This window comes from Hippopotamus amphibius, chromosome 6 (genome assembly GCF_030028045.1).
Source record: "Hippopotamus amphibius kiboko isolate mHipAmp2 chromosome 6, mHipAmp2.hap2, whole genome shotgun sequence".
Classification (NCBI taxonomy): Eukaryota; Metazoa; Chordata; class Mammalia; order Artiodactyla; family Hippopotamidae; genus Hippopotamus; species Hippopotamus amphibius.
In genome coordinates this window covers 169,400,292-169,412,260 of record NC_080191.1, presented here as the reverse complement: position 1 = coordinate 169,412,260, position 11,969 = coordinate 169,400,292, and the positions used below count along the sequence as shown (strand labels likewise).

The following is an 11,969-nucleotide window of genomic DNA, read 5'->3' as shown; positions in this document are numbered from 1 at the left end:
ATGATAGCAACTTTAGTGGCCTGCACTTTACAAAGCACGGTCACCAACGTGCCACAGCACAGGACAGCAGTCCTGGGAAGAGGCAGCCTCACATCGCACCTATTTTACAGATGAGAAGACTGAGAGATGCCAGTGCTCACCCGCAGCCCTGGTCCTCGAAGCCAGGGCAGAGGACCCCGGGTTGCGCACAAGATGATGTAGTGCTACAGAGTGAACACGTTTACTTTAATGGGTGTGCATGTGTTGCAAAGAGCCATTAAAACTGTACCTAAAACATCAAACCTGTGATTTCAAAGAGACTTTGCTTAGGAGGAGGCTGTGTTTCCAAAGTGAGTTTATTTCAAGTTCGAAGTATTGTATGAAATAAATAACGTTATGTATGGTATTGGTTTTGATGCCAAAAAAAAAAAAACCATGAAGGTGGGAAACCCAGTACTGGTGGTGATGACGGTGACAGCAGCCTGTTTTGCAACACCTGCTGTGTAGCAGAAGCCTTTACACATATTAAAGCGTGTATGCTCCTGACAGCTCCGTGGGGTTGGTACCGTTATCATCCTCATTTTATACCGAGGCCTGGGGACGACCTCGGAAGGCACAGGGTGGAGACTGCCTCCAGGTGCTCAGACCACAGAGCAATGCCCACCAGGCAGAGCGCGGCTTCTCACAAACTGTGGAAGCACCTGGCTGGGGGCCCACGTTGGGGAGGGGGTTGGTTTGAGCCGCTAGGGTGGGGAGGAGGTCCATGTGCTCTTCCTGCTTCCAACGCAGAACTACCGGAGACTGAATCTCAGGACAGCACTCCTTCCGGATGCCAACGAGGACGAGCCAGTGACAGAAGGCCAGACCCAGGGCAGCGTGTCTTCTGCACCGGGCAGTGGTTACATTGCATAGCTGATGTGAGAGCCTCGGGCAGAATCCCAGCTAACTCAGTTTCAGCCTGGCCTTCCTGCCTGCCTGCTAAACTCTTTCAGATGGTTCTGGCTGGATTTGCGAGGCTTTAACAGACAGGTGGTCTCGGTGTTGTCGGGGTGGGTGGGGCCCTGGAAAATGCCTGAAGAGAGGAAAGGAGAGAAGCTCTGAGTTCAAAGCCTCACAGGACCAGCGTGGACCCGGACCGCCTGGAGAGCAGGCGCTGAGAGGGCCTAGGAATCCCTCAGCGGAGAGCACAAAAAGCAGCTGTGCTTCTTACTTTCACACGGCAAACATCTCCCAGCACACCCTCCAGGTCAGCATGCTATCTAAGAGCAAGAGCTCTGGAATCTCAGTCACCTCCCCTTAGCCAGGTGCCCTTGCCTCTGGCCGTTTAACCTCTCTGGGCCTCAGTCTCTCTACCTGTAAAGCGGGAATAGCAAAAGTGCTCCTCCCAGAGGGTCCTGCGAGGATGAGGTGAGATGGCGTGAGCACCGCGACGGCCTCAATCACGGCAGTTGTTGCCGTTATGGGGTGTTGCCCTCGGGATGGGGTGTTGCCCTCGGGATGGGGTGTAGGTTCACAACCTCCCTGAGGAGACCTGATTCAGATTTTACATCCAGGCTGATCTACCAAAGCAAAGTAAACTTTTAGAAAGTTTTACTTTGATGAACTTAATGCCCCCAAGATAATAAAAAAGAGGCACATGGACAAGTGTGTTGGCTCCATGGGACATTTTAGTCAAAGGTAAGAAATCAACGGGGCCAGGAAAGGGATCCAGAGTGGAATTCACGATCTCGCCCTTGAAACCTGCTCTTGCTTAAGTGTTCCCTGTCTCAGTAAATACGCCTCTGAGTGTCGGGGCTCTGAAGGGGGCTGGGCAAGAAAAAGGCAGCTCTCGTCCGTTTCCAGGTCAGAACCATGGTTTGGGGCTGGTGGACCTGGTTATGGGGCCCCGGACGGAACGTGTCTGCCGGACTGCAGGCTTCTGCATGGGGGCAGGGCCAGCCCCACCCAGCAAACTGCATCACACCCTCTGTGGCAGGGAGTGGTGACTAGCACACCCAGAAGGCCCCGAGCCTCCCCACAATGCACCAGTCGCTGCCGTGGGGACAGAGCTCAGGGTACCACTCCTACCCCCGTAGGAGTCCCTCCCCCTGGAGACAGGAGGAGCGGGGAGCGAGGGCTCCCCTGACTCCCGCCGCCTGGTGTCACAAGCCTCAGAGTGACCTAAGACGCATGGCCCCCCTCACCCCCACCCTCCCCACGTGCTGGTCACCACCACGTCCTGCCAGTGGCACTTTCTAAGCTTGTCTTGAATCTGTCCTCCGCTCCATCCTACACCCAGTGTTCAGTAGCCCAAGACCCTATTTTCTCTCACCTGGGTCCTCAGAGCTCCTCATCCACTTTTGCTGCCTCCAATCTGTTCTCCACGCTGCAGGCCCCTGCTCCGCCTTGCGTGTTTTTTTTTTAAACCGTCGCTTGCGGTTCTTTGATAAAAACGAAAATCCATTATGTGGGTCCAGAGCTCTGCTGGTCCAGCCCACGCCTACCTCCTCAGCCTTGGACAGCATGACTCTCCCTCTCGTGGTAGGAGCTCCAGCCCCCCTGCTTTCCTTCACTTCTGGGAGGGCACACGCTTCATTCTGCCTCAGAATCCTAGCCCATGCTGTTCCCTCTGCCTAGAACGCCCTTCCTTCTTTTCTTCCTCCCTCCCTCCCCCTTCCCTCCGTCCTCCCCTCCCTCTGGCTCACCATGCTTGTTCATCCCCTGTATCTTAACTCAAACATCACCTTCCCAGGGAAGCATCCCGGACCAGATCAGGCGCCCCTACTGGAGCGTTCGAGGTTTTGGTGAGCTTTTCCTACACAGTATTTATCACAGTTGGTGATAAGATATCGTGAGGCCCTTTGATGAACGCCTGTGTCCCACACTAGACGCTAAGCTCCATGAAGGTAGGGTCCTCCTGTCCCTCAGCACCCAGCACCGTCCCTGGCACAGAGCAGATGCCCAGTAAATATTTACTGATTGACGGGAAGAAGGAGAAGAATTATTGGGGAAAAGGTGCAATCCTACTAGATGGCTTTAGAGACCAAATGGGGTAGGAAACTGGGGACGTGGGGTGACCGGGAGATGGGGGTTAGGGTGTGTATGCAGGAGCGGGGCACTGGAATCAGAGGCCAAGACAGCAGCTCCTCTAGCTGTGTGTGCAACAGGAGTGCAGCAACATGGGGCATCAGTAGGGTGGAACAGAGGAGGCGACACCTGGTAGGAACCTGCTCCCGTGGAAGAAACACGGGATTTGAAACCTGGCTGGAAGAACAGGAAATGCCACGGCAAAAATCACCAGCAACATTGCTCTGGATGTAGTCTTTCAGTGTGCTGCATCTTCAAGTGAGTGCAGACTTTGTCATGTGGCGGACGCATAGCATGTAAATCCCCTCTTCAGTTCCGGGGAATCGCCGAGGCTTGAGTCTTTCTGGGAGGTAGCCATCTTTGTCTCTACCTGTATTCCAAGGCTGGTTCTCTAGCCTTCCTGGTGAGGCTCAATGCTTCCCAATATCCCCGAATAAATTCCTTTTCTGCTGAAGTCAGCCAGAATTAGTTTCTGTTGTTTTCAGCCAAGAACCATAGACAGGTATAGTCTGGTGCCAGCAGGGCAGTGACATCTGGCTTCTCTGTGCAGCCAAGCACGTGGCTGTCAAGCCCACAGACAGCCCAGGAAGGAGCAGGACTGCCCTGGCAGCCCGCACATCAGGGCCCCTGGGGAACAGGGAGGAAAAGTGGCCACTTTGAGCCAGAGAGAGGCTTTGGATGGAGTCAGGGCTCCCACAGATCGGTGGGTAGAGGCCACATCAGAGAAGTCGTCTTATGGTTGGGATGTGCCTGTGGGGAGGGTCACCTAATGCACCCAGCCTGGAGGCCGGGGAAACACCCTGATAGGTGGAGGCCCAGCAAACCCACATTGGCTCATGGCGCCTTGGGAAGGCAAAACCCTGCCCTCCCTGGGCCTTCTCGTGCTTGCTGTGCATTTTCTGAAGAGACTGTACTCTGGTCATCTATTCAAGAGATCTCCCACTTCTAGGACCCTGAGTCTGCTCTAAAGAACGAAACATGGAGGAAATAAGCAGAGAGTCAGAGCGCGCTCACCACACTTCCCGATGCCACGAATCATAGGATGTCAGTGCAGGAAAGGCCCTCGGGACCATCTCGGCCCGTGGTCTCAGACATCAGTGGGCCTCAGAATCGCCCAGAATCACCAGGTTAACGAGGTAGCTTCCCACAGACTTCTTCAGTCCACAGCTGATCCACCAGGCCTAGGGTGAAGCTCCCACATCTGGGTTTTGTACAAACTTTCCCAGGCGATTTTCACGACTTGTTTGAGAACAGTGATGCTAGTCCTTCACCCCATCTTACAGAGGAACAAACTGAGGCTCAGAAAAACTTGTCTAGCTGACCAAGACCCCGGAGAATCAGGTCTGTTGTTGACCTGGACCCCGAGCCCAGGCCTCCTGACCCGCACTCCCCTGGACTGGCTACAGCTAGGACAGGGCATGGAAAGTGCTTCTTTCCCAAGTTGGTTGCATTTTGTGCATTTTGGTGCCCTAACAGGGCCCTCCCTTTTCTAATTGTAAGAGGGGCAGCTTGTCATGGGGCAAGGCTGGAAATAGGATGGATACCCCACTTCTGTCTTTGCCAGGGAGGCTGCTGAGGCCTCCGCGGACGAGGAAACCCTGTGGGCAAAGGCAGGAATTGATACAGCAAGGCCCTCACTCAGCCTGATACAGTCACGGGCCCAGGTTCCAGTTCTGGGTCTTTCAATGTAAGTCATTCCCCTCCCTGAGACTCTGTTGTGCCCAGTTCATAAAATGGAGATAAATCCATGACCTGCTACCTACCTGCCTACCTTGTGGACCCCTGGCGTGAAGGTGCTTTGTAAACTCCCAGGAGGGATTACGGACACTGGAGATGTGACTGCAATACTGATTTCCACTCAGGGTCCCTTGAGGACATGCCGGGCCCGTCTTGGAAATAGCAGAGGAAGCTAAGAAGCGGCCAGCGATGCCTGGGGGAGATTCTCGGAGCCTCCTGGGCTGGCTGGCAGGGGGAGCCCTTCTGCTCACACAGCACTTCTGCTCCAGAACCTGCCGTGGCTGAGCACCTGCCTCGCTGCCAGGTGCATGGTGGGGGCGGACAGGGGAGTCACTGGACCAGGGCCCTCCTGCCTCTGGCCCAGTACTGCCAGGATCCTCTGCCCAGTTCTTCAAGTGTCCTGGCTCAGGAGCGCTAGAAAGTGTTCAGAGGACCCCAGGCGTCCGAGAGAAGTCACAAACCACTCTTTCATGCCAAGGCCTGTTTTGGCTGTTAGAGCAGGTTCAAGAGAGGGGATTAGCTCATTCACAGAGTATTTTTCTTTCTCACCACATCACAGCTCTCAGAGCCATTTCCTCAGCTGGCAGGAGTCCCAGTTCACCTTAAGGTGTCCGGATGCCAGGACTCCTACACCGTCTGCCAAAGACCTGCCTGGCCACCTAGCTCAGCCCCTTCCCTGCTTTGAGCCTGTTTTCTCATCTGTAAATGGGGGAGACGATTCCTGTCCCTCCCTCCATCATAGCTCTGCTGTGTCCAGTGAGAACACTGTCAGGGAGGCCTTTGTTGTCCTGATCTTGTAGGCGAAGCAGACAAAGGAGACCTGGACCGCGAGGGAGATGGGGGGGCATAGAAATGACCTTTAGCTCCAGGAGGCAGGAAATCTCTGCAGAATGATTTCACTCCTGTCTTCTCTTAGGGCTGTCTCAGGGCAGCAGGGCCTGGCCACTCTGAGAGGAGAAGGCACGTCAGACTCAGGGACCTCATGGTGATGAAGCCTAAAGAAAAGTTTTCCATCAGAGACCCAAGCAGACACGTGCTTGACACAGGTGTGAGGTCACCCGGACAAATGTTCTTCAAACCACCACCACTCCCTTTTTTTTTTTTTTTTTTAGCAGATCCTGTTCTTCACAAGATCTTAAAGCAAACCCCTTATCAGTTACTTCTGAAGAATCACTGAGATGCTAGGAAGAACCACTGATTTATTGTGCAGATGGGGGAGGCTCAAAGCAGGGATGGAATGTGACCAAAAACACACAATAAACTGGTGGTTAAAACAAACACATTTCCATAACCACCTCTAAAGCAGGTGTCTGACCCTCAGTACAGGTGTCTCCAGCTCAGCAAGGCATCAAAGAAAAATGGAAAATTTCCTTCATTTCCAAGCTATTTACATACCCTGAAGGAGGAGGCTGTGAAAGAGGGTGTGGAGTAGTAAATGGGGGGATGTATCGACACGGCTGTGATAAACAAATCTCAGTGCAGGACTGGGAACTCATGGTCTCCTTTGAAAACAAGAATGTTTGGCAGGCTGTTTCTGAGGCACTGAGGCCCTTGCTGAAATAAAGCAGAAGCAGGCCCGGCAGCTCTGGACGAATGGAAATTCTTTCCAGCTGCCTTAGCTCTGCCTTCTCCATTGCTGCTAGGAGGCTGGTGACCAGGCTCTGCCCACGGCCACCACGAGACTGACCCATCCGCAGAAGGGCCCTGGGTGTCTTCCACAATGGCCACAGGGCACCGCATGAGGCATCAGGCACAGAGGGGCTTTTTGGTGGACTTTGGGGTTGGCTTCCTGCCGCAGGGAGCTGACAGCCTAGGGACGGGGAGAGGGCAGAGTCAGACAGGCCAGGCACCCCAGCACGTTGATGTGGGGCAGGTGCTAGAATCAAGGCACAGCCCACACTGGGTGGGGAGGACTGGCAGGGCCTGGAGGCCAGGCTCACGGCTCTGTCCCAAAGAGGTGTATGAGACACGACCAAGGTCCCACGTCGCTCCTGCAGAGCTGGGGCAGAAGGTACCCCAGCTGTCCGCCCGGGATGGGGTTGGGGGGGGAGGAGGCGGGATCTGGACACAACCGGGGAGCCGCCGGGGTCACCCTGGCCGCCCGGGGCTCGGAGCAGCTGAGCAGGCCAGGGCCGGGCCGGAGCTCACCCCTCCACCCGACAGGCCGCAGCTGCTCCCGGCTCTGCCTGCAGGATGTCGCCGCCTCCCGTCCTCTGCTCTAGGGGGTGGGTGTTGCCTCTAGGTTAAAGCAGAGATGCTTTCTGAAAGGACCTAAGGTCAAACAGAAGGCCCGGCACTCCTAGCGGGAGATGTTGCTCACCTGGAAAACAGGCCATTCTGGGGGTTAATCACCGTTGGGGCGGGGCGCGGCGTGGCGGGGAGGCTCGCAGACAGGTCCGCATCAAGCCCTTAAGCCCAGTGTCGGCGGGCAGACCGCAGGGCACCCTGCCTTCCGAACCCCAGGGACTCCTGGCCAAGAGACACTCAGAATGTTGCAGTGGGAGGGGCCCTTAGCGACTAGAGCTCTGGAGCTTCGTGGCTTTCACAGCCTTCTAGGCCGAGGGCCAGGCCTCAGGGTGAGAGGTGAGACCCCACCCCCATGCCACCCCCTTCCATCGTGACTGCATGGAGGCTGCAGGAGACACCAGCTAAAGGAGAGGCTGTAACGAAATACAGGTTTGAAGTCCTCTTTCGAATCTGTTGTTCTCTCATTTTCACTCTGTTGTGCGTGACCTCGGGCCACGTAAAAACCTCTGTGTCTCAGGTCCTTCCTCGGTAAAACAGGAACAGGAACCGTATTACAGTACCTCCTTAACAGGGCTGTTGTAAGGACGAAGCGAGTTCATGCACGTAGTGCGCTCAGAGCGCGCGGTGCCTGTGTCCCCATGTGCTACTGTCATCATCACGACTGTTTGTAAAGAGGCGAGGGAGGCGGGAGTGCAGAAGGCAGTTGCCCAGGTGACGAGGGAACCTGGTCGTAAAGCGGGGAGTCGCACCAAGCGCTCCTGTCGAGATGGCGTTCTTCCCGTCCCAGACGTGTCGAGCTTGCTGCCCCATGGAAACCTCTGACGAGAAACCAAAGCCCACCTGGGGGAGGCCACGCCGTGCAAGGAGCCTCCGGCACCACCTCCACGCTCCTCGGGAGGGAAGGGCGGGGTGCAGAGCAAAGGAGGGGGGAAAGAGGAGGAGGGAGAGAAAGGCAGGGAGGGGAGGAGCGGGTGGAAGAAGAGGTGTTGGAGCCCTCTTGGCGCAGCCACTGCACAGGAAGTGTCTTGGCTCTAGCTGCCAGAGCAAGGTACCACAGATGGGGTGGCTTACTGACAACAGAAATTTATTCCTCACCATCCTGGAGGCTGGGAAGTCCATGATCGAAGTGCCAGCATGGCCGAGTGAGGACGGCCCTCTTCCTGGTTCACAGGCGTGCCTTTCGCTGTGTCCTCACGTGGGAGCGGCGGGGGAGCTCCCTGGAGCCTTCTTCACAGGCACCAAGCCTGCGGTCCGTTCCTGAGGACGCCACCCTCACGCCTTAAGCAACTCCCAAAGGCCCCACCTCCCGACACCGTCACCTCTGCGGGTGAAGACGTCAGCCTCTGACTCTGGGGAGCACACAAACATTCGGACCACAGCAGGTGAGCGCACGGGAGATGCTCTCGAGGAGTACCCTCATTAGGCGGGGGAACGCGACCTCAAACACATTTGAAGCCTACGAATTTTGTTTGGAGAATAAGGACTGGAGCTTGGGTTGCCCAGGGTCTCAGCCTGCTTCGCGGCCCGTCTCCGTGCAGCCACAGCCTCCTGAATCCCTCCTCTTAAGCGATGCTGGGCCCGGCTTGGCAGGGACCCTCCTCACAGCCTGAGGAACAGTCAGGGCTTGCGCCCAGCAGCTGAGGAGATTCTGGTTCCGAATCCTGTCCCTTTCTGACTGACTGGGCAAGTATTTAAACCTAAGCCTCGGTTTAATCCCCTATGAAACGGGGATTGTAAATCTTGCCTCATAGTATCAGGAGGATGAAACGGGATCGTGCACGCCCAGAGCTCAGCCCAGGACCCGGCACCAGGAGGCGCTCCGCAGATGCTCTGCTCCCACGTGTGCGCAGCCGCCTCCGCGTCGTCCGTCCGGCGGCAGCCTGCATGAGTTAGGATTTGATGTGCCTCAAAACAAAGAATCCCACACCAGTGATAATGCAGGAAAGCCATAAAAAAGACATTTTATCTCACATAAAATCTGAATAGGTGATTAAGGGTGGGAAGTAGTGGCCTGGTGTCCGGGATGCAGACACTACCTTAGCACACCACGCATGGCCTGGACCTCCTGGTCTAATACGGCAGTATCCAAGTTCCAGCACCAGAATGACAGGATGGAGAAGCCAAAGGGTGCTTACAAACTCCCTCTTAAGGAAGGTTCCTGAAAGCTGCTGTACCATGTCTGCTTATGCGCCGCTGGCCAGAGCACAGTCCCATGATCACCTACAGCTGCCAAGGAAGCTGGGACATCTAGCCTTTATGACGGGCACCCACGTGCCCGGCTAAACACTGGCGGGTGTATCCCCATAAAGAATACAGGGAGAATGGAGGGCAGGGACCCGTCGCAGGCCCTGTCCCCAGCCCCCGGCTGGCGCGGGAGAGCCGGGCAGCCGGGAGCCAGGCCCCTGAGCACCGCGCAGACGGGAACGGAGGCATGTCGCTTCCCCGCAGCGGTCCCCCGTGCTCAGCCTGCAGGGAGGACGCGGACCTGGAACCCCGGCCCCCTGCCGCGGGTCAGAGGAAGTCCTGGCCCGTTTAAGCACCTCCGGGCCCTTCCAGGCCTCAACTCTCAAGGCAGGAAGGAGACTGCAGAGGCAGCGGGCTGCCCTCCCCCGGCCTAGGAGGGGACACGGAGCGAAACAGGGGCTCCGAGGGGCCCGCGTGGCACAGCAGGTGGGCTGGGCACAGCTCGATGGGCGTGCCCATGGCAGGACACACCCCTGAAAACCAGCGGGCCTCCACTAGGCTGGGCCCCCAACTAGGGCCACAACCCAAACGCCACGCTGGACAGAACGATCTGCAGGGGGGCCGTCCGCCCTTCCTCCCTGATAGCGGGAACACTCCAGCAGGCCGCCGGCCTCCGCCAGGGCTCGGGCAACACCTTTCCTTCCCCGGCCTGGCCTTTACTTCACCCCACAGAGCATCTCCCTACCCTGGTGCTCCTACAACAAGCCCTCAGGCCCTTTCTGCTCCAGGAGCTTCCCTGAGAGGAGCTGTGAACGGACAGGCAGAGCCACAGCCACGGATGCCCTCGCTCACCCCTCCCCCGTGTGCGCAGGGGCGGAGCACAGACTAGGCGCGGGACACCCCGCTACGCGCCCCAGGCCTGCCACTAACTCAGGGGCGCCGTGCCCTCTTCTTTCACTGTCCCTGTCCTGGCTGTGCCTTGGAGTCACCTCTTACAGGTAAGGTTCCTGGGCTCTGCCCCAGACGCACCGGTTCTGTTTCTCAGATCCCCGAGAGATTCACACGCAGTTAGCTTGGGAGCCAAGAGGCTGCATGACTTTGAGGCCCAGCTTGTAGTGATCTGGTTCTGAGGGTCAGGGTCAGGGCGACCCTGCCCTCTAAGGTCTCACACCCCTTCCTGCCGGCATCCTTCTACGCCCAGGGCTGGAAGTTTTCAAGCCCCGCCAAATTAGTGCACTTGCCCTTCAAGAATTCTGTCCTTCCCAGATGCTGGGCCCGTCCCACACCGCTCCCTTCAGCGTGAACGCCCTGCCCAGTGCCTGGCCTCCTGTTTCTACCTGTCAAAATCCTCTTCACGCATCGTCTCCGCTGGAACAATCGCCTCGTAGGGAGCATCTGTAATCTGCCCAATCCGAATTCTCTTCTACCTGCCCCGGGCTCCCACAAACAGTGTACACCCACTGTATACAGGATGTCCCAAGTGATGGCTAGCTCCCCTGGACCAGAACACAGCCCACCTGCCACACACGACGGGGAACGTCTAGAGGCTGGGGATAAAATCTTACTGCAGATCCCCTGAAGCCTGATTATGGACAGCACTTAACCCTCAGAACTTGGATGCCAAAGGAAAAAAGACAGATAGTAAGCCGGGCCTGGCTAAGAGGTAACTGAGAGGTAACAGGAAGAACCCAAACACAGACAGCCAGGGGCGGGAGGAACAAATCCATCCTCCCATCCTCCCCAAAGCTGAAACTATCCAGACTGATCCCCCTGGACAGTTTCAAGGGTTTGTGCTGCAGAAAATACCTCCTTCTTTGCCTGGGATGCACTTGTCATCTAGGCTCAGAGGCTGAAGACCTTCTGGCCTATAATTCCTTAATCCACCTGGCATGCTCTTCTGGGATTTCCGGCAGGGAGGTGATGTAGGGCTGTACAGTTTGTTCTGCATTTAGTAACTAGAAAGGGGTGCCTGGAGGAGGAAAACCCCTCCTCTGCCCCAGGTCCCTGGAAGGAGCGAGGTGAGCAGGAAGGTGGGCTCTGGCTGCTGGGGTTCGGCTTCAAGGGTTTCCCAATTTCCGTCTCTGCCTCTGGAACACCCTTGGAGTGAGGCCTCTGCGTTTCTCAGAAAGGCTGGGTTGGGGTCGGGTGGGATGGGAGAGGGTTATGTAGGCCCTTGGCTACACTGGCCAGGATGCCTTCTGAGTCCCTCCCCCATGCCAGGTGCTGTGCTAGGGACCTTCAACACTCACCTAAAAACCCTGCCAGGTACCCACTGTTACCCCCATTTTAGACATACAGAAACTGAGGCTGGGAGACTCGATATTTGACAGCACTATACAATCAGAAGGTTGCAGAACAGGATTCAAAGTCAGGTCTGTCCGGCTCCAGAACTTGTGTTCTTTCTACGCCACCTCACCAGAATGAAAGGTCCAGCAAGGCTTGTTTCTTTCCCATCCTTCCGGCTGCAGGCTCTCCGAGGTCTTTCCATCTCTAACGGGGCATCACCAGCCAGCTCCATTCCCCAGGAGCTGCCTGCTCAGGGACCCCCAGATTTGCCCCTTCTTTCTCGGCTGCAGGAAAACAAGAGTACCCCCAAGAGTACCTTTTTAGCGTTCTGCTGCATTCTTTTCCTGTACACTTAACCTCATAGAAAGTCAGCCCCCAAACCTGAAAACTCCAATCTGTCACATTCTTTGAGGCAGCATCTACCACCACGTCTGCGCTCAGCCTGAGCACCTGGTCTGCTTCTGCGTTCA

The 11,969-nt window shown here is 56.5% G+C and overlaps 1 long non-coding RNA gene across 1 annotated transcript; it reads right to left on the bottom strand.

Annotated features, from left to right (window-relative positions):
• Window positions 1-434: 434 nt before the first annotated feature.
• On the bottom strand, window positions 435-2,607 carry LOC130855956 (uncharacterized). Its single transcript, XR_009054401.1, has 3 exons — window positions 2,291-2,607; window positions 1,333-1,538; window positions 435-1,051 (listed from the first exon to the last, which is right to left on the bottom strand). It is a non-coding gene; the product is annotated as an uncharacterized LOC130855956 (long non-coding RNA).
• Between the last annotated feature and the right edge of the window lie 9,362 nt (window positions 2,608-11,969).